At 44.9% G+C, this 25553-nt stretch overlaps 1 non-coding gene and 3 pseudogenes across 1 annotated transcript; all 4 read left to right on the top strand.

Annotated features, from left to right (window-relative positions):
• Nucleotides 1-256: 256 nt before the first annotated feature.
• Nucleotides 257-331, top strand: LOC119313301 (annotated as a pseudogene).
• A 363-nt stretch (nucleotides 332-694) lies between these two features.
• LOC119313305 lies at nucleotides 695-770 on the top strand (annotated as a pseudogene).
• A 111-nt stretch (nucleotides 771-881) lies between these two features.
• Nucleotides 882-957, top strand: LOC119313310 (annotated as a pseudogene).
• An 85-nt stretch (nucleotides 958-1042) lies between these two features.
• On the top strand, nucleotides 1043-1125 carry LOC119313232. The gene has a single exon (XR_005151603.1). It is a non-coding gene; the product is annotated as a small nucleolar RNA SNORD24 (small nucleolar RNA).
• The last annotated feature ends 24428 nt before the right edge of the window (nucleotides 1126-25553 follow it).

Below are 25553 nucleotides of genomic sequence, written 5' to 3'. Positions count from 1 at the left end.
CCATCAGGGTATGCTGTTTCCCTGTCCTGTTTCTTCAGTGCTCAATAGTTGCTTGTGCGACTGCTACTAGTCTTTTATGTAATGCTAAACTAAAATGGGTCTAGTTATACTAATCATTCCATGAAATTTCAGTCTGATTTGCTGATACTCTAATAGAATCATTGTTTGCTCATGCTCAGAATCATTGTTTGCTCATGCTCAGAATGATTGTTTTACATATGTTACTTGTGATGTTCTGCTGGCTGAGATGTGCATGATCTGGGTGATGAAGAAAATCGTTCGGATTCCCACTGATTTTCATGATTATTACAACCAGATACTTCTGATGGATCATGCCATCTCTTGGACTACATATGTACTCCCTCCGTAAACTAATATAAGAGTGTTTAGAATACTAAACTAGTGATCTAAACACTCTTATATTAGTTTACAGAGGGAGTACTCCTTTATTATTGAGCAAATACTTTCCTTTGATTTTTTGCAAACCTCTTAGCAGTAATTTTTGTATCCTCTTTTTTGTGTTCTGCTGGCTGATGAGATGTGCATTACCTGGGTGATGAAGAAAATCGACGGGTCACACCATCTCCTGAAGTACATTTTCACATTTTTACTGCTTTAGACTGACTGTACATGCATTCCTTCATTGGTTATGAACCTTATTGCTCATTGTGTTCTGTTGGGTTGAACTGCATGATTCCGGGTGATGAAGAAAATCGTTCAGATTCCCATTGATATTTCATGATTAGTGTAACCAGCTACTTCTGATGGATGATGGCATCTCCTGTATTACATTTGCACCACTTTATGATTGGCCGTGCATGCACTCCTTGTGTTGGTCGCAACCTTGTTGCTCTTTGTGTTATATTGGGTCTTTTGCATGCTTTTGCATGATGAAGAAAATCGTTCGGATTCCCACTGATACTTCATGATTATCACAACCAGCTACTTCTGACAGACCATGTCATTTTGTGGTCTTTAAGAGTTTTTGCTCTGTTTTGGGTTTTAATTCATTCAATAGTTTGCTGGTGTTTATTTTCCTTTGAGCCTGTGATGTTATCAAAATATTTGCTACTCTTAATGGGTTTATCCCACTTGATGATCTTAACCACCAAGATCTCTGAGGCTCTTAGTTCTAGTCTAATGTTATCAGTACAGTACATCCGTTGTTGCCAGATTTTCCATGGACTCTATTTGTTTACTCTGCTAGTGGTTCCAGCATAGCTCTAGAGTACATCTATTCACTAAGATTTATACATCGTTAAAATGGAGGCTTGGGAAGAACTATTTTATTTGTAGTAATAAGTCAGGAGTTGTTTGTTGCTTCAGTAGGGTGTCATACATTATAATCATCAGCTCATGTCGTCTGGGATCAAACATAGCTTTGAATTTACAAGAGTAAAGATTTATGTGAGAAGTACAAACCATGTTCACTTAGATTTCCTGCTAGTTGCATATCTGCACTTCATTGTACATACGTCATGTTGGATCTTAGTCCAGAATCCAGATCCATAGCTTGTACTGCAACTAATGTGTCATGCGTTTTGTGGCAGCAACAGCAGCTAGCAGGAGCAATTCTCTTGATGGTTTGCATTGAAGATATTGTATTCTGTTGCTATATCATTGTTTAGTAAAACCACAGCATGATGCTCACATGAGATATCCACATGTTTCTGTGCTGTTTTGCTACAAGCTGTGTGTTGATTTAATAACAGGAGTTTCCTTGTCCTGGTCCTATACTGCATTTTGACTCCTATGTTTCTGTGCACGTGTGTTTAATTGATGTTGTTTCAACTTTGAACTGCTTCTGCATATACTGCAATTGAGATTTAAATTTGTGGTTGTTCCTCTTTTACAGATGCTCAAGTGTGAAGCCGTGAAGTGTGAAGCCGTGAAGTATGAAGCAAGTGTGAAGCCATGAAGTGTGAAGCCGTCAAGTTCTACTTAGTGAAGAGTAGCATATTGTAGCATATATGTGTTGTAAAGATTGTAATAGATTCATTTAGTGGTATATTTGATGATTCTTTTTGATTATGTATGTGATCTGAAAACTTGTGAAATGGAAACTTGACCAATGGGTCCACTTATGAAAATAATTTGTCAATTTTGTACATTTCTGACATGTGGGACCAATTTGAGAGATGATCATGACAAGTGGGACCCATCTGACTAGTGGGACCAGCTTGAATATATAATGGCTGAAAATAGAAAAGAAATAAATAATAAAAGGCCACGGGCCAACAATAAAAAAGGCTACAACGTTGGGCTAGGCCCATGAAATCGACCAAAAATTGACACGAAAAAAATATAGAAAGGCTGAATTAATGGGCTCGGCCCATGTAGAAAACCGAATTGGACCGGGCTGAATCTTGTGCCACATCAGCTTGCCACGCTGGATGCCTACGTGGCTTGGGGAGGTTGCTAGTGACCAAAACGCCACAGTAGGAATATTTTGGTCGTAAACGTCTTTGACCATTCCAGAAGAAAGGTCGCTATAGTCAGTTTACGACGGCTAGCTTTTGACCTTCTGTTTTTGGTCACAAAAAGGTCGTAAATGGAAATTTGTGACCTTTTAGTGACCAATAGTGGTGGTCACAAGTTGACATATTTCTTGTAGTGAGCCTTTATAATCAAAATAGCATTGTTTTTACAATCAAGATACATGTCACTCGAACATGGTACTCTTCGAGCACCGAGCCTCTATTAAATGGGCGCCTTCTAGGACTTCTTCAAAATAGTGCTCGGGCGAGTCCTAGCCTCCGGTCGGACCCCTGGTTGCAATAGTGGTGGCCTCCATCCCCGCCTAGTATGTTTTAACACGGGCAAGAGCCATCCGCGCACCCTCTGTGCATGTCGACCTCTTTACAGCATCGATATGCGGCACAACACGAAGAAATCGTTACACTAAACCAAAATAACTATCCGGACTTGGTTCCTTCGGCCAAAGATGATCCACGACAGACCTCATGGCAAGCCCAGACAACCTATGGAGCTCGGCCCACTCGGCCGTTTGCTCATTCAACAGCAGCGGACGCTTTGGAGCGCTGAACTGCGACCAGAACAATTTTTCCACCTCATGATCTTTTTGATCTTTGAAATACTCAGTCGCATCAGCAGCACTCTTTGCTAAATCCAAGTACGCATCTGCAGAACTCCATAATTGATCAAGAGGGGCATACTTCGGATCGCCGAACTTCATCCGCAATAAAAAGGGCCTCCCAGCCGTGATATCTCCGGCTTGACGAAGCTCCTCCCATGCAGCTCTGATTTCAGAGCGCGTTTCCTTGGCTGCTTCCAAAGCCTTCTTCAAGCCAGCCGCTTTTGTTTGGCTTTCCCTTTCGAGGAGCTCATAGCGGCTCGCGGCATTTTGTAGCTCAAGAGCCATGCTGGCTATTTTATCTTCGCTCTGGCAATGAGCGGCCTGTTCGGCTTTTAACTCATCGGCTGCCTTCAGGGCAGTCGCATCACTTCTCCTAGCTTGTTCCTTGGCTCAGGCAAGTTCCACCTGAAGAGTCTCCACGGCGGCAGCTCCATCTGCAGTCAAAGCATATTATAGATACTAGCATCATGCTCCTCTTAATATTTGATGACCATCAGAATATACATACCATATGCCTCGTCAAGCCGCTTGTTCACAAGCGTGATGTTGGCATCTGCCACTTCAAGCTACCGCCTCAACTCAGCAAAATCAGCAGTCCGGTCGGCCGCCGGACCTTCAGCCACCTGCACATAAAAGTAGTGCGATCATTACCTGGGACTATGATCCTCTGTTTGCCACCTATGGACGGCAACCAGAGTCTCAGGGGCAACTATCTATACGGACCACACCTAGCGTGTGCGGTACAGCCAAAAATATATCGGATGCGTACCTCAAAGCCTCTTAGTAGGCTCGTAAAAGCTTCATTTAACCCGCTTTTTGCGGATGAAATCCTCTCAACCACCATACCCATCAAAGTACGATGTGCCTCTGAGATAGCCGCTTGCTCCAAACGACCCATCAATGTGTCCGGTTATACACCGGATAGTCCCGAGTTTTTTCTATTGGTCTCCTTAGGAGCCAAGGACCCCGGACTTTGGGCGGCCGAAGAATTACCTGTTGGCCTTTGCGGATCAGGAGAAATCCTCTGCGATGATACCTCAGGGTTATCCGTCTCGTGAGGCGGGGAAGCAGGGGGAGGCATTTCTCTCTCCATCATCTCTAGAAGTAGATCCCCCGAAGACGAACTTTGTTGAGAAGGGCTATGAGCCGGACTGCAAAACATATGTCTCGGTTGTGATTCTCAAAGAAAAAACAAGACATATTTATCAAAGTGCCTTTGTTCACTTACGGCTTGGTTGATGGCTGGCCCCCTTGTGGGCGTTGTGCAGCAAGGACGCCCTCCAGGTCAGGGCACCCTGGCGAAGGTTTCTTCCCTCATTTGGAAGCCTCCGTTTCCAAATCTTCAGGGGCGCCCCTTTCTTCCCGTGGGGAGAGGGGATTTTAGGTTCGCCTCCCCGATCACCCTCCTTTGCGGAGGCACTAATTCCCCCGGTTTGGATGTGTAATGTATGAAGCCCATTCTCAGCTTCTCTATGCCTCCCTTCATCTTATCCTGATGGCACTTGATAAGGTGCACGCTCAAGCATCCTGGTTAGTATAGGGTCAGGCGAGCCTTCGGGAAGAGGGGCCGAACACCTGATCCTCTCTGCCTTTCTTATCAAGTCCTGGCCGAGGGTAGTTTTTCAGAATAATGTTGTAACAAATATAAATATAGCATGTTCGGTCATGAAGCTACTTACTTGGGTATCTGGACGATGGTAGTTCAGGCCCGCATCATCGGTGGTGTCCGGACACTTTATTCGTGATCCGAAGAATAATCAATACATCCCTTCGAGCGTCACGCCGAAGAAGTGATGAATAGTTCGCGTTCCTTCCGGGTTGAACTCCCACATCCGGAGAGATCGGTGTTGGCATGGCAGGACCCGACGAACTAGCATTACCTGAATTACTTTGATGACACTGACATCCCTCTTAGGGAGATCTCGGATGCAGCTTTGCAATGTCAGCACGTCATTCACTGGCCCCCAGTCCAGCCCTCTGTTAACCCATGATGCCAGCTGGGCGGAGGGCCCGGGCGGAAGGCTGGGGCGGCCGCCCACTTTGTACCTCGGGGCGCTGTGATGTAAAACCACTCCCGTTGCCATAGGTCGGACACCTCCGGAAAGGAACCCTTTGGCCATAGGGCCTTGGCACCTTTGCTTATTATAGCACCTCCGCACTCCACATGTTGCCCGTCGATCATCTCCGGCTTCACATTAAGGGTCTTGAGCCACAAGCCGAAGTGTGGGGTAATGCAGAGGAAGGCCTCACACACGACGATAAACGATGAGATGTGAAGGATGGCATCTGGAGCTAGATCATGGAAATCTAGCCCGTAATAGAACATGAGCCCTCTTACAAAGGGATCAAGACTAAAGCCAAGCCCCTGGAGGAAGTGGGAGACAAATACGACACTCTCGTTGGGTTCAGGAGTGGGAATAACCTGCAATTGAGCAGGTACCTATGGGGGATTTCGGCGGTCAGATACCAAGCCTCCCTAAGCTTCTTGAAGGTTGGATCTGGACATGATTGAAGGTCCGAAGCGCTTAGCCTAAACCTTGGGTGTTGGAACTCGAGGTAGGGGAAGGGAAGGATTGGGCGTGGAAAGAAAAGGACGGGTCTGGACCTCTTTATAAAGAAGGTGAATATTAAGCGTCCCCCGCGTGGCCGTTTGGAACTTGCCTAAGATGAGGAGTCAAACTAACAGCACGATTGGGTTACCCACGCTCGTATTGATGAGAATCCCGTGATAAGGGGGACAAGATCTCTGCTTTGACAAGACGTGCCAATAAAACTGCCTCGCAATACGCAGTAGCAAGCTGGGAAAAATGGTTTGTATAATGACCGGGCCGCGGCGTGATGTCACGCTATGAAAAGTTGTCAGCGGATTAGATTTGTGCTTGGAATATTGTACTCTCTACGGTGGTATGTGGAATTTATTTTGCAGAGCCGGACACAATCCTTGTGTTCAAAATCTTCTATGGAGTATTCGGAGAAGGAACCCGCCTTGCAATGCCGAAGACAATCTGCGCACCGGACTCATCATCATTGAAACCTGGTTCAGGGGCTACTGAGGGAGTCCTGGATTTGGGGGTCCTCGGATAGCCGGACTATGTACTTATGCCGGACTGTTGGACTATGAAGATACAAGATTGAAGACTTTGTCCCGTGTCCGGGTGGGACTCTCCTTTGCGTGGAAGGAAAGCTTGGCAATTCGGATATGTAGATTTCCTTCTCTGTAACTGACTCCGTGTAACCCTAGCCCCCTCCAATGTCTATATAAACTAGAGGGTTTAGTCCGTAGGACAACAACAATCATAATCATAGGCTAGCTTCTAGGGTTTAGCCTCTACGATCTCGTGGTAGATCAACTCTTGTAATACTCATATCATCAAGATCAATCAAGCAGGAAGTAGGGTATTACCTCCATCGAGAGGGCCCGAACCTGGGTAAACATCATGTTCCCCGCCTCCTGTTACCATTAGCCTTAGACGCACAGTTTGGGACCCCCTACCCGAGATCCGCCGGTTTTGACACCGACAGTTGGCGCCCACCATGGGGCCAGCGCATGGTGGTTTTGAGTTCTTGAAGGGCAGCTTCGCAGGGCTCAAGGGTATGTTGTGGGCCGGATGACAAAGAGTCATCACAGCAAGCTTTACATCAACGACGAGGGCTGGGGCCCCGAGGCCGACTCAATCAAGTACGGGCACCGGGATCCCTTTGGCGGAATTCACATCTTCATCAGCAAGATCGGTGAATCAAAAGCTGAGCCGGACATCTGCACCGACATCGTCGAGTTGGCTCGGCGCGCGCAACCCGCCAAGGCTAAAACCGCCCCCAAGCATGTTTTGTCAGTTTTGTTCACGGAGCGGAACTAGGAGGGTCTGAATCTGGTGGTGAGACGGTTATTTACTCAGGCGATGAGTCTTCCGCTAGTGAGAACAATTCCATCTACCAGGTTCAGGATGGCAGGCATGGGGGCTGTTCCGATGGCGAAAGTATTCCAGACCCCTATGAGCCACCACACCATGTCACAGTCTTCATGGCCGGTGCACGGCCGGTGCAGGACTCTGCAACTACAGCGGCAATGATCTCCGGGTCGACAGCAGTGACGGTTTCCGGTGCGGGAGGTCCTGTGCACCCGCCGACTCAAGTTTTGTCTCATCTATTGGATGCTTTGACAACATTGTTGACAGCAAAGGTTAACCCGGCAAATCAAGCTCAGCATAACACGGAGGTTATGGAATTGCGTGATGATATAGCATAAGCCAAGGAGGAATTGAATGCGGAGAACACCCGGACGGCAACAGAGCGAGCCGCCTTATAGAGGGAGGCGCAGCGGCTTCAGGCGGAGAGCTTTCGCTTAAGCTTGGACATGGATGCGTGAAACGCTGTTTTCAACAGAAGGCATGTGAGCCGGCTGCCCACGACTTATGATGCAAGGAATCTTTTCAACACACTTGGAGCAGGACCCAGTAACCCGCCCGGTGTGAATCAGATCGCTGAGGTGCCAGCGGCAGGAGTACCGGTTCAGCCACGGGCTACCGATCCTCGACGTTTGAACGTAACCCCTCCTCAGCACGTCCCAACACCTCCGAGGCATTTTTCTAACCCCTTGGATAACATGATAGCTACGGCAACACGGTTGGCGGCTCTCCCGGCCCAGGATGAGTCGCCAGTAGCAATGGAAATACGGAGAGTCGGAGAGCTTCTTCAGATGGCGGTGGCCCAGCAGGCGGCTTATTCATACAGTCGTGATCATATCCACTCAACACCTCATCTGAGCAAGAGTTATAGCATGCACATTGATGAACCGGCCGTGTCAAGCAGTGAGCGGCACCGCAACCAGCCTCGCAAGCCTGACCCACCGTGTGTCGGCAATGATGCTTAGATTTTGGTAGACCGGGGCAGAGCACGGTGGGAGGCGGAGCTGGCGGCTTAGTTGGCGGCTCAACAGGAACCTCCGGTTTATCCTTCAACATCCATGGAAGCAGGAGTGACCTCTAGGACCTTGGGTGTGCCATGTTTAGTGTCGGCTCTATGCAATGAGCGCTTGCCCAAGGATTTTAAAGGCCCCCGTAAGGTGCCCAATTACATGGCGGACCAGCTCCCAGGGGCTTGGATTGAAAGTTATGAGATGGCCATGGAGATTCTGGATGTCGGTGATGTTGCATGTGCTAAATACTTCACCATGATGTTGGATGGGCCGGCTCGTACGTGGTTAAAAACACCGCCCGCTAATTCTGTTGGGTCATGGGCAGAGTTAAAGAGGCGTTTTATTCAAAATTTCAAATACACATGCAAGCAGCCAATGTCAATTCTGGATTTGGATTCTTGCGTTCAAGGTGAAGGCGAGTCAACGACCCATTGGGTGCGACGGATCTCGTCGGTCATACACTCGTCTGATAGTATCAATGTCAATTCTGCAGTCCTGATGTTAGAGAAGAATTGTCGTTTCCTTCCTCTTATGCAGAAACTGGGGCGGCTTAAGCACCACTCCAACAACATGGGGGAGCTAATGGCGGCTCTTGTCAGATACGCAGACTCTGACAGTACAAAGGATCCCGATTCTGATGATGATAAGCCGGGGAAGGGAAAGAAGAGCGGCAATGTAAAAGGGCAGCAGCATAACTCGGCAGTTCAAACCAATCATGGTAAGCATAAGGCTGATGGTAGTTTTGATTTTGTGGCTAACACCAATCCGCGGAATAATAATCAACATAACAAGGGAAAGCTGCCCCAAGGATCAAAACTCAACCTTGAAGCAATGTTGAATCAACCTTGCCCAAAGCACAACACGCGTGATAAGTCATCTGGTCATTTGTGGAGGGATTGTTACATCATAAAGGAGTTTAGGAATGCCAATTTTTCAATCATGGTCCACATGGCGGCTCAGGATTTGGCTCCCACGGACCTGGCTTTGGTGGTGGAGGTTCAAGCTCCGGCTTTCAGGGTCAAGGCAATCAAGGTGATTTCAATCAACGGTCTAACCAAGGAAACCAGCAGCAGTCTGGTTATCACTTATCAGAGTCATCCAAAGTAGTTAAATGGTGGCCAGTATCATGTGTTCACCACAAGTTTGTGCAAGAGGGATCAAAAGATACATAAACGGGCGGTGAACTCCGTTGAACCGGTTGTGCCTCGTTACTTGCGGTGGTCTGAACAACCTATTGTGTGGAGCCGTGAGGATCACCCGCCCCGGGTTGACAATCCAGGTCAGTTGGCATTGGTGGTTGCTCCACAAGTAGGAGGATACAAGTTGAGAAAGGTGGTCATGGATGGGGGCAGCATCATTAATATCCTTTACTATGAAAGTTTTTGTCGTATGAATTTGACTAACAAGGATCTTAAGCCATCTTCTACTATTTTCCATAAAGTGGTGCCTGGTAAGTCGGCACATCTAGTAGGTAAGATCACAGTGGAGGTAGCCTTTGGAGATGAGAACGATTCCAGAGCTGAGAAATTGACTTTTGAGGTGGTTAAGATCAAGAGCCCGTATCATGCTTTGTTCGGGAGGCCGGCTTATGCCAATTTTATGGCATGGTCGTGTTATGTTTATTTGCATCTTAAGATGTCAGGTTATAAAGGCACTATCACAGTACATTGGAATAGGAAGATTGCTCTGGATTGTGAAGAGGTGATGTTGCTTATGCTGAGCCGGCTTGTGCCACTGAGGAGCTGAAGTTTTATAAAGATAATGTTGACCCGACAGATATGACGCCTTTGAAGAAGCCAACCACAGAGACTGAGCCCTTAATGAAGTTTAAGTCGACAGATGATACTAAGATGGTTGGTTTTGTTCCTAGCGATTCTTCAAAACAGTTCAGCATCAGTGCTAATTTGGATCCTAAATAGGAAAGCGCGCTCATCGAGTTCACCCTTGAGAACCGGGACATCTTTGCATGGAAGCCTTCTGACATGCCAGGTGTACCGAGGGAACTTGCTGAGCACACTCTTAATGTGGATCCCAAGTTTAAACTGGTCAAACGGTTTCTCTACAGGTTCAATGAGAAAAGGCGCAAAGCAATCTCTGAAGAGGTGGCCCGGCTCTTGGCAGTAGGGTTCGTAGTTGAGGTTTTTCATCCTGAATGGTTGGCTAACCCGGTGCTAGTACTTAAGAAGAATGGCACTTGGCGTATGTGTGTGGATTATACGGACCTTAACAAGGCATGTCCAGCTGATCCCTTTGGTCTCCCTCGTATTGATCAGATTATTGATGCTACGGCGGGTTGTGAGAGCTTGAGTTTTTTGGATGCCTACTCTGGTTATCATCAGATTAAAATGGATGTTAAAGACCAGGAGAAGACAGCCTTCATCACTCCCTTTGGAGCCTTCTGCTATGTATCTATGCCTTTTGGGCTCAAGAGTGCTCAGGCGACTTACCAGCAGTGTGTCCAGAATTGCCTTTGTGGCCAGATTGGGCGTAATGTTCATGCTTATGTGGATGATATCGTTGTGAAATCCAGGAAGAAGGAGACGTTGATCGAAGATCTGAAGGAAACCTTTGACAATCTCTGGGTCTACAAGATGATGCTTAACCCGGCCAAGTGTGTCTTTGGTGTGCCAGCAGGCATGTTATTGGGTTTCTTAGTATCTGAGAGAGGAATTGAAGCTAACCCGGAGAAGATCAAGGCTATCACTTCTTTGGCTAAGCCGGCGTGTGTAAATGATGTCCAGCGTGTGGCGGGTCGTATAGCGGCTTTAAGCCGGTTTATAAGTCGCCTGGGAGAGAAGGCCATCCCTTTGTACCAGATGATGAAGAAGACAGATAATTTTGCTTGGAGCGATGCTGCCAATGAGGCATTTGAGGCACTTAATAAGCACCTGGCTGAGCCGCCGGTTCTTGAAGCCCCTATTGAGAAGGAGCCTTTGCTGTTATATGTGGCGGCAAACAACCGGGCGGTCAGTGTAGTAGTTGTAGTTGAGAGGAAGGAGTCAGGCAAGGAGCATCCGGTTCAAAGGCCGGTTTATTATGTCAGTGAGGTGCTCATTGAATCTAAGCAGAGATACCCACATTGGCAGAAGCTGGTTTACGACGTGTTCATGACTAGTCGCAAATTGAAACGGTATTTCCTTGGTCATCCCATCACTGTGGTTAGCAATGCTCCTGTGGGGGATATTATTCAAAACAGAGAAGCCACAAGTCGGGTAGCTAAGTGGGCCATTGAGCTTGGATCCCATGGTCTAAAATATGTCCCTCGGACGGCTATAAAGTCTCAAGCACTTGTGGATTTCATCAATGATTGGACAGAGTTGCAGATGCGTGAGGATAAGCCGGATCATACATACTAGACTATTCATTTCGATGGATCCAGACAGTTGGAAGGCTCGGGGGCTGGAGTTGTATTGACTTCCCTATGAGGTGATAAGTTTTGTTATGTTTTAAGGTTGATGTTCCCTTGTACTAACGATGCAGCTGAATATGAAGCCTTAATCCATGGTCTTCGGATGGCTAAAGATATTAATTTAAGCCGGGTAAGGTGTTTTGGCGACTCGGATTTGGTGGCTCGGCAAGTGTCAGGGACTTGGGATTCCAAGGATCCACTCATGGCGGCTTATCGTCGGGAGGTGGATATTATTGCTGGTCACTTGAAAGGATATCAAGTGGAGCATGTCGATCGATGGAAAAATGAAGCAGTTGATGCGTTAAGCCGGCTGGGGTCTCAGCGTAAGCCGGTCCCCCCTAATATTTCCTTGATATTTTGCATAATCCATCAGTGAAATTGCCTACGGAGGAGGATTTGGCAGTACCTGACCCGGAGGCACAATTGGTGGCGGCTCTTCATGCTATCCCCGATTGGACTGTTCCATATTTGGCTTACATGACCCGGGGCGAGTTACCTCAGGATGAAACTTTTGCCAGGCAGATAACTCGGCGGTCTAAGTCCATGACTATTGTCAAAGGTGAGCTTGACAGATGCAGTGCTACAGGGGTGTTTCAACGATGCGTTTCTCCTGAGGAAGGCCATGAAATTTTAAGGGAGATTCATGAAGGAGATTGCGGTCATCATGTTGGCTCTAAGTCTCTTGTTGCTAAAGCTTTTCGCCATGGATTCTATTGGCTGACGGCTCATGCGGATGCAGAAGATCTGGTCAGTAAATGTGATGGCTGTCAGAAATTCTCAAAATGTGCTCACGTGTCGGCTCAAGAATTGAGGATGATTCCAATTACTTGGTCATTTCCAGTCTGGGGGCTGGATATGGTTGGGCCTTTCAAAAGGTCCAAAGATAAGAAGACCCACCTTTTGGTGGCGGTTGACAAGATTACAAAGTGGGTTGAGGCTGAGCCAGTCAGCAAATGTGATGCAGCCACGGCAGTTCAATTCATTAAAAAGGTGATCTTTCATTTCAGGTATCCTCATAGTATCATCACTAATAATGGTACTAATCTGTCTAAGGGAGCAATGAAAGAATTCTGTCAACAAGAGCATATCCGGCTTGATGTATCATCGGTGGCTCACCCCCAGTCTAATGGCCAAGCTGAATGAGCAAAGTAGGAAATCTTGAGATGTATTAAGCCTCGACTTATGGTTCCTTTGTAGAGGACACCGGGTTGTTAGGTGGAAGAGTTGCCATCAGTACTTTGGAGTATCAATACCACCCCCAACAGATCTATGGGTTACACACCTTTCTTCATGGTTTATGGAGCTAAGGAGGTTCTCCCCAGTGACATACGTCACGATTCACCTCGTGTGGCGGCTTATGTTGAAGCTGATAATGAGAAGGCATGTCAGGATGCTATTGACCTATTAGATGAGGAGCGTGACCTTGCGGTGGCTCGTTCAGCGATTTACCAGCAAGATCTCCGGCGTTATCACAACCGCTGGGTTAAAACCAGAACCTTTCAAGAAGGCGATTTAGTGCTCCGGCTCATCCAGGATCAAACTGACATGCACAAGTTACCCCCACCTTGGGAAGGGCTCTTTGTGGTCAGCAAGAATCTGAACAATGGATCATACTACCTTATCGATGTTCGAGACCATAAGGACTCACGCACGTCGGAGGAGGAGACCCGTCGGCCGTGGAATATTGCTCATCTTCGGCCTTATTACACCTCAGCCACCGGCTCTTGTGATGTACATACGTTATTGATGTATATATTATCATGTATATAATAAAGCCAACATCCCTGATAATTCAGGGCATCTGTCGTTTCATTTGCAAGATTATGAGTCTTTATTGTCACTTCATATGATCACTTGGGGGCTTCCTGCTCATTGGGCATAGCTAAAGATTACCCTCTTGATCCGGCTTATTATACGCCACGATTGAAAGAACTTGGGGGCTTCCTCATGGAGCATAGCTCTGATTCCGGTTTATAGACCTAAAGTAAAACTTGGGGGATCACTAGCACAACTATGACCCTTTAGGCTTGGACGCCTAGGTGTATTCACCAAAAAATCCGGGTTAGCCTGCCTTTGTAAGTTTGCCACTCTGCCCAGGTAATCCTAGAATGACCCGTTGTACTCTTTACAGTTATTCTTATAAAGACACTGAACTTGTAAAAGTTAAAACGGTGATTGGTCATGTGAGGCCCGGCTTACAAGGTGTTGAATTAAGGTTTAACTCAGCGGGTGTGGGGCCCATGAAAGCACTTGGGTTTTAGGCTTGGTGGCCTATGAAAGCCTCATTTTCTGGTTTGTCTTTCGTTTGAACATTTTTTGAAGTTTTGTTTCTTGTCACATATCAATACATGGTTGAAAAACCAATTATGGCCATGTTGCCTTATGGTTCATGTATATCTTTGTCCGGAGTGTTATTAACCCGGCCTGGCCTTGGACTTTAAGTTGCCAGAATATACTGAGCATATGCTTAGAGCTTTTTGCTCAAGTTATGGGATATCACCCCTTGCTGCGTTCGGCATTATAAGCCAGCAATGTGAGTATATTGAACAGGGTATAGTGCCTTTGTCTATGGGCTATTGCCTTTACCACATGACTTATGATAAGTCGGCAGTATGAACAAATATCACAGGTATGATATTTATTTGTTATATCAGGTTTTCTATAAACTGGCCCTGATTATGGGCTGATTAGTCCTCGGTGGTTTTTTATATATGGGGTATTATGACCCGCCCTGGGGTAAACCGCCAGGGCACTTGTTGCCTGTTTCTACAGGAAAAACGACAAGCCAGATCTGCGTAATTGATCATACCATTAAGCATAAGGGACGGATTTCCTAATGATGGATCAGCAGTGTTATGCAAACAAAACGTGGACGATGGCACGGCAAATCAGTACTTAACTAGCCTATTACATGGCTCTGCGAGCCCAAGTGGGTAAACTGTTTTTTAACAGTTCCTGGTAGTGCAAATCAAGAACCGCCCAGTGGATCAGTTCTCCTGGCCTTGGCAGTTTGGAGCTTCCGGGTCATCCTACGCTGGTTCTTCATCTTCCTCCACCGTCTAGAAGTCATGCGATGACCAATCGATACCGTCAAGGCTTGAAATTTAGCATTATCATCAATAAGCTCAGACGATCAATATCTGGGGTAAAAGTATGCCTACGGATTGGAGGGATAAGATCTGCGACTTTATAAGCCGGCGTGGGCATCTTTTAATTTTCTGTGGTATAAGCCGCCAAATATTTGGACTCAGTTTCTTCAGCAAGTAGACTCACCAGAGGACGCACCGCTTTGACACAGGCAGCAAAATCTTTCTTATCAAAAGGAGACCCGTCCTCTTTGAAACTAGGGCAGCCATTGGCTAGCTCAGCCGGGTCTAATTCTGACTGCCACGCCTTAGCCCAGCTAAAAGCCATAAGGGCACTAGCTCTAGCAGCGGACCGCTTGTTTTCTTCAATCCGGGCTGGTAAGACGGAAAGGCTTCTTAACACGTTGCTGAGAAGAGATGGTGTTTGCTTGCTTGGGGAGATGGCGGCGATTGTGCGTTGAGCTCTGGTATACAGTTGCTCCACCAAGGTATAAACCGCCTTGAGCTTTATCAGTGTTTCTTTCCCAAGGTTGCTGCTTCTGGAGCCTGCATGGGAGATTATGACAGAGTTAACATGCGGTTTATAACAAAAAGAAGTAAAATCCTTGAGATATAAAATGATCTTATCGAAAATGGCAAAGGTCATCTGATTAATGTGACGTTGTAAGCCGGCCAAATTGGTAGTGACTTCTTCCAATGAGGCTTCAGCTTTCTCAGCCCTTTTGATGAAAGCGGCCCTTTCTTCAGCCTAGGCGGCTTTCTCAGTGTTAAAGTCAGTTTTGAGCTTCTCATTTTCATCCAAGCTAAATTTAAACTTGGAGTCAGCTTTCCAGGTCTCAGTTTCTTGCGCTTCTAGCCGGGATTTCAAATCAGTCGGTTGAGATTGAAATTGACTGGAGGCTTCCTGAAAGAAGTCAACACAAATATGAAGAGATATGAAACAACATATTTTTATTAGTCCCAATCCCTTTGCAAGCAATAACACTTGGCACTTGGGGGATAATGGGTGCAGAAAGTTTCTTTATAGAATTACATATATTTATAAGTCTCAAGCCCTTTGCAAGCAACAACACTTGGCACTTGGGGGCTAATGGATGCAAAATTTGTTTTATGAGGCAGTGACAGGCGACCCCGGTTCATTATTTATCCAAGTTTATCGGGTTGGCAAGGACGATTAAGAGAGATTTCTTATCAATTGATAAGTCCTGGCTTAACTTCATAGTTTAAGCTGGCCCTTGGGGGCTACAGATGCCAACTTGATGTATATGAAGTGAAGAACCGGCTTAACTTAATAGTTTAAGCCGGCCCTTGGGGGCTACATGATTTGACTCAGAGACATAGTACAAAAGGATATCTAGCAAGTCTACAGTGTATTATATCCTATCATATTCAGTAGATTCCGGGGCTAAAGGAATGTATCTCATATGAGAGTAAGAATTAATACCTCATGTTTCTGATGCATGTGCTTGACCATGTCAATTTCCAGATAACGACTGTTGTGTACTTGATTCAGATAGCCGAAGAAGATTTCGCTAATTCTCAAATGTGAATAATTGGCCATGTCAAATTTGACCTTGCGGCTCTCAACCAGCTCTTCCTTGGCAGAATGTTTAGCCAGAGCTACAGGATTTCCCAGTTCTTGAAAACCAGCGCTAGTGATCACACCTTCCTCAGTGTCCGGCTTGAGAGGTTTAGTTGGGCTTGGCGGTTTAGCAATCTCCGGATCAGTAACCACAGGATCAGCAAAGGTGCCACGATTTTCTAGTGGCGGGTCATCGGCAGGATTATCCGGTTGTTGCACGGAGGTCTCTAAAATTGCTGCTTGTTTTTCTGGCTCATGAGGTTTGGGATCTTCTGAGGGTTTGGTGGTTCTGGCCTTTTTGCTAGGCTTTGCTTTCCCTCTACAAGAAAATTCGTAAAGTCAGTATGAATTTAGAAATGTTAAACACATGTTTAAGGTGGTACCCAGGGACAGTCTTGAAAGGAGGAAGCTGAGTCTGAGAAGAGTCGCCAGACAAAGAGCGAGAGGTCCCCTGATAATTCAAATCATAGGTATAAAGTACTGGATGAGTAATATCTGGGTTAAGATAAATAAGATTCGAATTTTTGAATACCTCATTCCAGTGTTTGCGTGGAGCTGGCATGTTAGGCAAACCGGAGGAAAGTTCTCCACCAACACTATTTTGGGTTCTGCATCGGTTCTCATGCAGTTGTTGCTTCAAAATAAAGTTGGGATCCATGTGAGCTAAAGGGTTAGAAAACCTTACTTTCCAGATCACATGCTGAATTTTCTATCTTGGCAAGGGCTCTGAGTCGGAGGAAATAATTGTTACCTCATCATCAACTGCTTGGCTGCTCTCCGTGTCGTCCTGATAGTAATCAGTGTCAATAAGGTGGATGAAAAAGGAGCCAAGGGAGTCAAGATCTACCTCCGACTCTTCAGATTCATCCATGTTAAACGTATCAGCGGCGGTGGATGTCTTTTTGCTTCTCTTCATTGCTTTGGTCTTGGCTCTGGCCTTCTTGGCGGCTTTCTCATCATATCTCTTATCCCACAAAGCGGATCCAGCCTGAGAAAGTTTACGATAAATGTCAGAATTTCCAAGTTTTATGAACAATAAGGTAACAAGTATGTAAACCAGATAAGCATACCTCCGGTGCCGGGTTAAGGGCATAGAAGGGATTCAGACCCACTCTGCTGCAGCTTTCCAATGTTTCATTGAGAAGAGTCTTGGGCATATCATTGATAGCCTTATTAGTCAAACGCTTTGAGTTGTAACGCAGTGGGTCTTTGCTATCACCAGTATATGAGCACATTAAACTAGGCCGGCGGCTTAAGGGTATGATCCTCCAAGCTACCCAACACCAAACAAGAACAATTCCAGTTAATCTGTTGCCCAGTAATGCCCTAACCTTAGAAAAGGTAGGCATAAGCTTGGCCCATTCAGCAGTGGTAAGCCAGCCAGGAAGGGGATGCTTCGGGTTGAGCCGTTGGTCACGAAAGTCGAGCAAAGGATTTTCATTAGCAGGAGAAGTATCCTTGTAGTAAAACCAGGTTTGATTCCAATATTTGGGATGGCTTGGGAGCAAAGCACAAGGGAAAATGGAGTCTCTGCGATGCTAAATTGAAATCCCTCCGAGTTCTTGGCTGGGGCCATCAGTAAACTCATTCTGGAGGTTTAGATAGAAACACTCTCTGAAGAGGTTAACACTAGGTTCTTCTTGAAGATATACTTCACAGAAGACCTGGAAGTTGAAAATATTGGAAATGGAGTTGGGCCCGATATCTTGAGGGTGAAGTTGCATGAAGTGCAGAACATCACGGAAGAATTTTGACTCTAGCGGTGAAAAGCCCCGGTTCATGTGATCATTGAAAACGATAACTTCGTTGGCTTGCGGTTGAGGTTTGGCTTCATCCGGATTAGGAGCACGCCAATGAAGGACGTCCTTGACCAGTAAAAAACCAATCTTTACATAATCTTCGAGCATTGCTTCGGTAACAATGGATGGGATCCAATCACATGAGGTAACTGTCTTGGTCATGATCGGGTGCATGGCCTACAATAGAGCAAATTAAGATGTTATTAAATCGGCGGATATATGGCGAGTTACATGTTGTTGTTTCAACTGCAATGCAAGGATAAAAGTATGGAGGTTCAGTTCAGACAAAACCAGCTTGGTTAAGCCGGAAGATGGCCGGGTTATGGACTTAAGTGGATAATGGTGGCTTACCCTGGGCCTAATGTTATATGAGGGGTCACAATTTATGTCATAAGCCACCATGGCAGTTCTTGGGAGTTGAATCAATCAGATAAAAAAATTTCTAAGAGGCAGACAAACAGATTTCGCAAGCTAGTGATGTAAATTTGGATTTGTGATAGTTTAGAAAAAAGTAGTGAAAATAAAACCTAAGGTGGCGGCAGTGGAAAAACCTTGATACATTGATATAGTTCTTTACAAGGAGATGCTACTTTAATGACAAAAATGGTGACACAACTACTTCCGCACAAGATCTACGGCCAGTTCAGGTTGAAATTTGTAGGAGCTGAAGAAGATAAGGAAGAACAGCAAGAACACCGATGAACAGCGCAAACCCTAAAAACAGATCTCAGATAAAAAGAGGAAGGCACACTTAGAGGTGATGAGGATCGGCGGTGGCGCACTGGAGCTCTCTGGTCTTGTCAGGTTGATGCGGCGGCCTGAGTTGGTGCAGCGGCTCGAGGTTGCGACGACAGAGTACGAGCGCTCGTGCGGCTGAGAGGAAGAGGAAGAGGAAGAAAGAAGCAGGGGGGAATGAGAGACCCCAGTCCCTATTTATAAGGGGGGTGAGTATAAGGCATGCACGGAAATCGAGGAGGCCGAAATCATTGCATGGCTATAAGGGCGCCTTGATTTTTGGGATGTTTATTAAGATAAGGATCAGTTAAGATGCTCTGGGCCTCATGCGGAGTTAAGGCGAAATGACATCATGGCGGTTTAAGAGGATTCAAAGAGCTGACGTCACAGCGGGTTACAACAGGTAGTGCAGATTTTACGAGTCAGGTGTTGAAGATTGATATGAATAAATTCAAATCAACCTGGGGCCTAATGTTGGGGATATAACTACTGGGTATGAACCGCCTAGGAGGGGCCAGGTCATACCACTAGCGATAACCCATGAAGGGGGCGGTTCATAACAATCCCGCTGACGGCCCAAGACCCAGAGGTGACTCAGGGCCCAGAAGGATGAACCGCCATGAGGATAAACTTGTAATGTAAGCCAGGCTTAGTCAGTCACCAAGTCGGACACGTTGTCTATGAGCCGGCCGAGACTTTGTAAGCCGCCGGGGGTTAATCTGTGTATATAAAGGGACGACCCAGCGACAAGTTAGGGCAGGAAAGAAAGAGATCGAGAACTAGGTCAAGCGTACTCGCTCCGTGGTAATCGAAGCCCAAGCAATAACCACCCTACACTGGATTAGGCTGTTACCTCCACCGTGAGGGGCCGAACCAGTATAAACTCCCCGTGCCACTTGTCCCGTTCAACCCCTTCAAGCTAACTACATTGCGATGGCTCCACACCTAAGTCCTTATGCTAGGACATCTGACGTGATAATTCCACGACACTATCCACTCATTGAATAATGTCATTGACATTCATGTGCGATGGTGATGTGAACACGAGACACGAATTAATTATTATCAAAATGAACATGAAAATTTAAATTTTCTCTTGTTGGAAAAAACATAAAACGAGCATGAGGGGATGAGAACCCTCCTCGGCATCCAAGCCAGAGTAGTGCTAGGGTGGCTAGGAGCTTCTTGTGAGTACTGAATTGGTAAGTTTGATGCGATCACCCTTCACTAGATTGTAGACAATGTCAATATGCTCAAAATCCTCAGTTTTTTTAGCATGAGCAAGCTCAACCTCTTATTTTGAAACCATTAGCCACCACTAGATCTCTCTCAAGAGTTTATCTATATCCAGAGATCCACTTCATGAGTTTCCTTGTTAATTTCTATGTGTGGAGATTATATTCAAGGAGTTCCATGTTCTTGTATTCCTTGATGATAAGAACTTCCGTTTTCCCATTGTGCTCGTTACATTACCGAAGGGAAGCCAAGAGATCACATAATCTTTTAAAGAACTTGTCGCGCGTAGTGGCAATATCATCCTCACTATCGCCATCCTTCGACATTAACATCCCACAATATGTTTGGAGGCATAGGAGATGAGTGAGTGAAGCCTAGGGAGTTAAATGAAGGATGTCCCTTCGAGTCTCTAGCCATGAGGCATCTATGGTTAGCATTCATTCACTGAAAAATAGTACAACTACTATATATAACAGAAAAATATTTCCAACCCCAATACATGTTTGAACATCATTTTATGCAAGTATTTTTGATATGTGCTATTACATAAGTCCCTAAATGATTTATGTTTTCTAAAATAGGTAAATTAATTCCAAAAGTTCCAAAAGTGCATCAAAATATGATATGCATGTGAATGATGTGTTTGCACCCAAATTTGATTTGGTGTGATAGAAGGTCTTTACTCACTTCATCTTCAATCACATTAGCCTTCATGACACCTTCAAGGGAGCATGTGATGCTCTCAAAAGATTACATAACGACAACACAAGCACATTAAGATGTCAATACTTCCAACCTATCAATCTTCGAAGAGTGAGCTAAATTTGTTTGCGATGAATGAAGACAAGTTCCATCAAGATCTCTACACAAAACTCAATGCCGTCGCCCTTGGATTGAAAGCTTCAGCAAGAGCGGGTAGATGATGAGTATGTTTTCCGAGAAGTTCCTTTAGTCGATCATGCTAACTCATGCTAGTATGGTTTTCCACATCCAACAATGATAGGAATACAAGAACTCACTCCCGATGATGCTCTTGCAATGTTCATCGCTGATGAAAACTTCAAAAGGACCCATGGGAAGATGTGTGTCAGTGCTCAAGGCACGAAGAACAATACCAACCTTGCGCTCAAAGAAAATCTTACCCAAGGTCAAGAGAAAGCAAGAAATAAGAATGAGAGGATATAAAAATGGGTGATCAAGCAGAGATGTTCCAATAAGGAATGAAGGAGGTGACGGTCATGGCAAGGAACCTTGGATGTAAGAAAGTAGACCTCTCTCAAGTTGAGCTTTCAACTTATTTTCCTCATCAATGAGAGATGCCTTATCAAGCGAATAGTTAGTACCACTAGCATCAACATCAATAATAGTAGTAGTGCTAGGGTGGTTAGGAGGTTCTTGTGAGTAGTGAATTGGTATGTTTGATGAGCTCAGCCTTCACTAGATTGTATCCATTGTTAGTACGCTCAAAATCCTCAGTCTGTTTAGCATGAGTAAGTTCAACCTCTTACTTTGAAGCCTTGGAACCATTAGCCACCACTAGATATCTCTCAAGAGTTTACTTATATGTAGAGATCCACTTCAAGAGTCTCCTTGTTATCTTGCTATGTGTGGAGATTATATTCAAGGAGTTTCACATTCTTGTTTTGCTTGCTGACAAGGATTTCTGCTTTCTCAATGTACTCATTACATTACTGAAGGGAGGCCAAGAGATCACATAGTCTTTTAAACACATATCCACATACTCTGGCAATATCATCCTCACTATCGCCGTCCTTTGACATTAACATCACACGATATGTTTGGAGGCATATGATATGAGTGAGTGAAGGCTAGAGTATTAATGGATGTCCCTACGACTGCCTAGCCATCATGCATCTATTGTCGGCGTTGATTCGTTGGGTTATTCAAACTTGAAGAGGGAGGTGGGTGTTCGCACACGAACACGTCTCCATGTACCCTCGACGCCGAGGGTGATGCACCGCAGCTCACGTCGAAGGAGACCCGTCCGGAAGCGCGGTACGCAAGCAATCCGGCGGGCGCTTTTGAGGACCCGAAACCCCACACGCCCGGGAGGGGCCCGTCAGGGTGCGTGGCGGCTATGGGCTGCCCTAGGTCGGCCTAACCGCCCCTAGGGCCTCGAGGTTCGCCGCCCTGCAAAAGAAGAACAAACAAAGAATGAGGAAGAAGAAGAACAAGGGAGAGAGATAAAAGTAAAGGTAAAAAGTGGTAGATGAATTGATTGATTGTGTGTTGTTTTTCAATCGGTCGTCACCTCTTATCTATATAAGAGGCAGTTGGACTTCTCGTACAAGAAAAGGACTTGCCTTGCCGTCCAAATCATCAAAATCTAACCAAACTCGTACTTTTCATGACCTCCGGCCCGGATGTCCGGCTCTAGGCCCGGATGATCCGGCCTAGCCCAGTTTTCTGATAACAGCCCACTGTTTTTGCTCTAGAATGCTCATAAAACCTCGTATTTGGACGAATTTTATATCAAAGTCAATCGTATCGACGAGACCCACAACTTTCATGTTGAACACTTTTCGATCTGAGGTCATCTTGAGTGAGTGTCGGGCTATTTTCTAACATCTGCAGTAGAAAAAACTGCCCGGACGTCCGGACTTCTATCCGGACTATCCGGCCTCCATCTGGATCATCCGGGACTGGACCCAGATCATCCGGCTTCATCGCTAACCTTCTATTGTTTTCGGTGCTTCAATTTCCCGGATGATCCGGACCCCGGCCCGGACGATCCGGCCAAACACTGCTGCAGCACACAATTTTGCCTGTAACTTTTGCATACAATCTCGGATGGGGACGATTCTTATATCAAAGTCGTTCGCTTCAACAAGATGGAGAACTTTGCAGTTGTAACTTTTTCCATCAGAGGCCATCTTGGGGGAGTAATCAGCCGAATATTATTCTGAATACAAAATCTCAGTACTTCGAACACAACTTGGGCCTTAGAGATGAGATCGGATGGCTATGGCTCAAATATCAAAGTTTCTCCTTTTGATGATATGGAACTTTCTCACTTTGATCACTTTTTTATTTGAGGCCTTCTTAATTAAGTTTTTGACCATACCAAAATCTGGTGTCAACACATGCCCAGCTGTTTTTCGGTAAAACTTGTGTGCCGAAAAATAACTTGCAGGAAGTTTGTTCTAAGCGCGATGTCAACACTCCATCGGCCATTTTGTACGTGCTTTGGAAGATAAGTATATATCAGACATTTAGATTAGCAATAAAAGTGAAATTAATCGAACATATAATGATTTGGTAATACCCTTTCATGATGTAAGAAATTATATTGCATCCATGGATTAAAATAAGCCCATTGAGGGTAATCAATCATACCTGATGAAGAATTCCATGGCATAGGCATCAACGACATTGTTTAAGAAAATGGATAATGTGTGGACCAAAGATGTTGAAACTTTCGGCTTGGTCCTTCGTAGCTTTCACTCTTTTCCTTCTTCACCTTTGTCGCACTCCTTGTAAAGGAAGCTCGCACATAATTCTTTTTTTGAATATTTCCTTTGGGAACCCATGCCATGTTTCTCTTTTCAAGTTCTTGTGCACTAAGCTTTTGCAACTCCTTCTTTTGCCAATACGATAGGCCGAGTGGGCACCCCGGCTGCGATTTTGTTTGAAGTAATGGCAATTCTTGTTTTACCTTGTGCACTCTCAACTTCTTCCCTTCAGATTTGGCACTTGATTGACTTGCCTCATTGCCTTTTATAGCCAATGTCAACACTTTAATTGGCTCTTTTTCATTTGAGATCATATCTAAAGTGGCACTCTTACAACCATCTCTTTTGACGCGATAGACTTGCTCAACCACCTCATTATTCTTCCTTGTGCTCTAGACTGACTCTTGTTTGAAACGGTCTTGAACATATGACTGCTCATTGAACGTTGGTCTTCTTGGAGCTGCATAATACTAGCGAGATGGTTTATAATAATATGGAGAATGTGCCCTTGTATCATACTTGTCCCATGATGGATATGGATTTACGTGAGCATAGGGAGGCATCCACGACATTGGCATTGGCTGCCCAAAATAAGGATATGAACAAGTTGGATTCAAATTCTCTTCTTGCCAATATCGATCCTTTGATTTGCGCCTAGGGGGTGATCTTGATGCTTTTGCATTAGTTGGCCGATAAGCACTGTTCTCTTCACTTTTCTTTTGATATTTATCTAATAACTATGCAAAAGTGACCTTGAATTTCTTGTGCTTGTGCTTATTGCGGCCTTTATCTCCTTTTGTTTTGCTTGTATCGATCTCTGGATTGCTTTGTTGCCCCCCAGTCCTTGGCGTCTTCATTGTATCTTCGATGGAACTCATGCCTTCAAGAATATTTTCATTGTGCTCTTGAACAACTTCTTTACTTGAAAGCTTGATCCCATCACCTGTAGTTTTTACCTTCTCATCTTCAAAGGAATCTTCTTGAAGTAGCCGATTCAAAAACTTCTCTCCATTAGGACCAATCGGAGATCTCTTGGTGTTTTCACAAATTTTAATCATCCTTTATCAATGGTCAATTTAACTATTTGACGAAACATGTTGCAATCCTCAAAATTATGTTTGGACGAATCATGCAACTTGCAATACATTTGTCCTTGGATTGATGGCTTCACATGGTGATCAAGAACTCTAATGTAATTATTTTTCAGCAACAAATCAAATATTTGATTACACATCCTTGAATTGAAGGTATACTTCTTGTTTTCTAGCCGATCTTGGTGTGCAAACGGCTTTGGAGTTAAGCAAACGAATGGTTCAAATTTAGAATATCCCCATTCGGCTATGCATTGTGTTTTGCACCCTATCTCCGATGTATTTGGATAAGATATTATATTAGCATCGGATTTCTCAAAAGAATTTGACATTGGCTTTAAATTTCCGAAACGAAAATAGTTAGAATACACATGTCTTAATTGAGACCAAGTGCAAGTCAAGTATGAAACAAGCAAAGCTATCCAATTAGATATGAAATTTTGATAAAGCAATGGGAAAAACTTTGTCTGCAATAATAGGTCCCTATCGGTCTTTATAAATGGCACAATAGGTTGACTGGTATGCTCGATAACAGTTTTATTGAGACCAAGTGCAAGCCAAGTATGAAACAAGCAAAGCTACCCAATTAGATATGAAATTTTGATAAAGCAATGGGGAAAACTTTGTCTGCAATAATAGGTCCCTATCAGTCTTTATAAATGGCACAATAGGTTGATTGATATGCTCGATAACAGTTTTATTGCTAACAAGTAAATTTCCCTTCTTCACTGGTCTTTCAAAATTACTTATGAGAAATTTTCTTATAGAAGCATCAACAATAAAGTTGCGACCAAATTGAAAGATAGGTAAATCACTTGCTAGACATACCTTTTCAAACATGTTGGGAGAGCATGATGGTTGTGTTACTTGAACGATATGTTGTTCCTCTTTCGAATACCTCCCCAACACCTTGTCATCCTATTTTTCTAGAAAAGATTCGGCATACGTAATATTTGATTTGGTCTTTTCAATAGCCGAATTAACTTTGTTATTCAAATCACCACCTTTTTTGATAATTCTATCCACATCCAATGCTTTCTCTTTTTGGCATAATCTAGTTTGGATTGCAGTAGAATTAATAGGTCTTCCCTCTTTTATTAATTCATGTAGAACAACATTGCATTCGTCCC

The sequence above is a fragment of the Triticum dicoccoides genome, chromosome 5B, assembly GCF_002162155.2.
Source record: "Triticum dicoccoides isolate Atlit2015 ecotype Zavitan chromosome 5B, WEW_v2.0, whole genome shotgun sequence".
Taxonomy (NCBI): domain Eukaryota; kingdom Viridiplantae; phylum Streptophyta; class Magnoliopsida; order Poales; family Poaceae; genus Triticum; species Triticum dicoccoides.
Note: the sequence above shows the minus strand (reverse complement) of the source record. Positions and strands in the feature narration are given on the sequence as shown.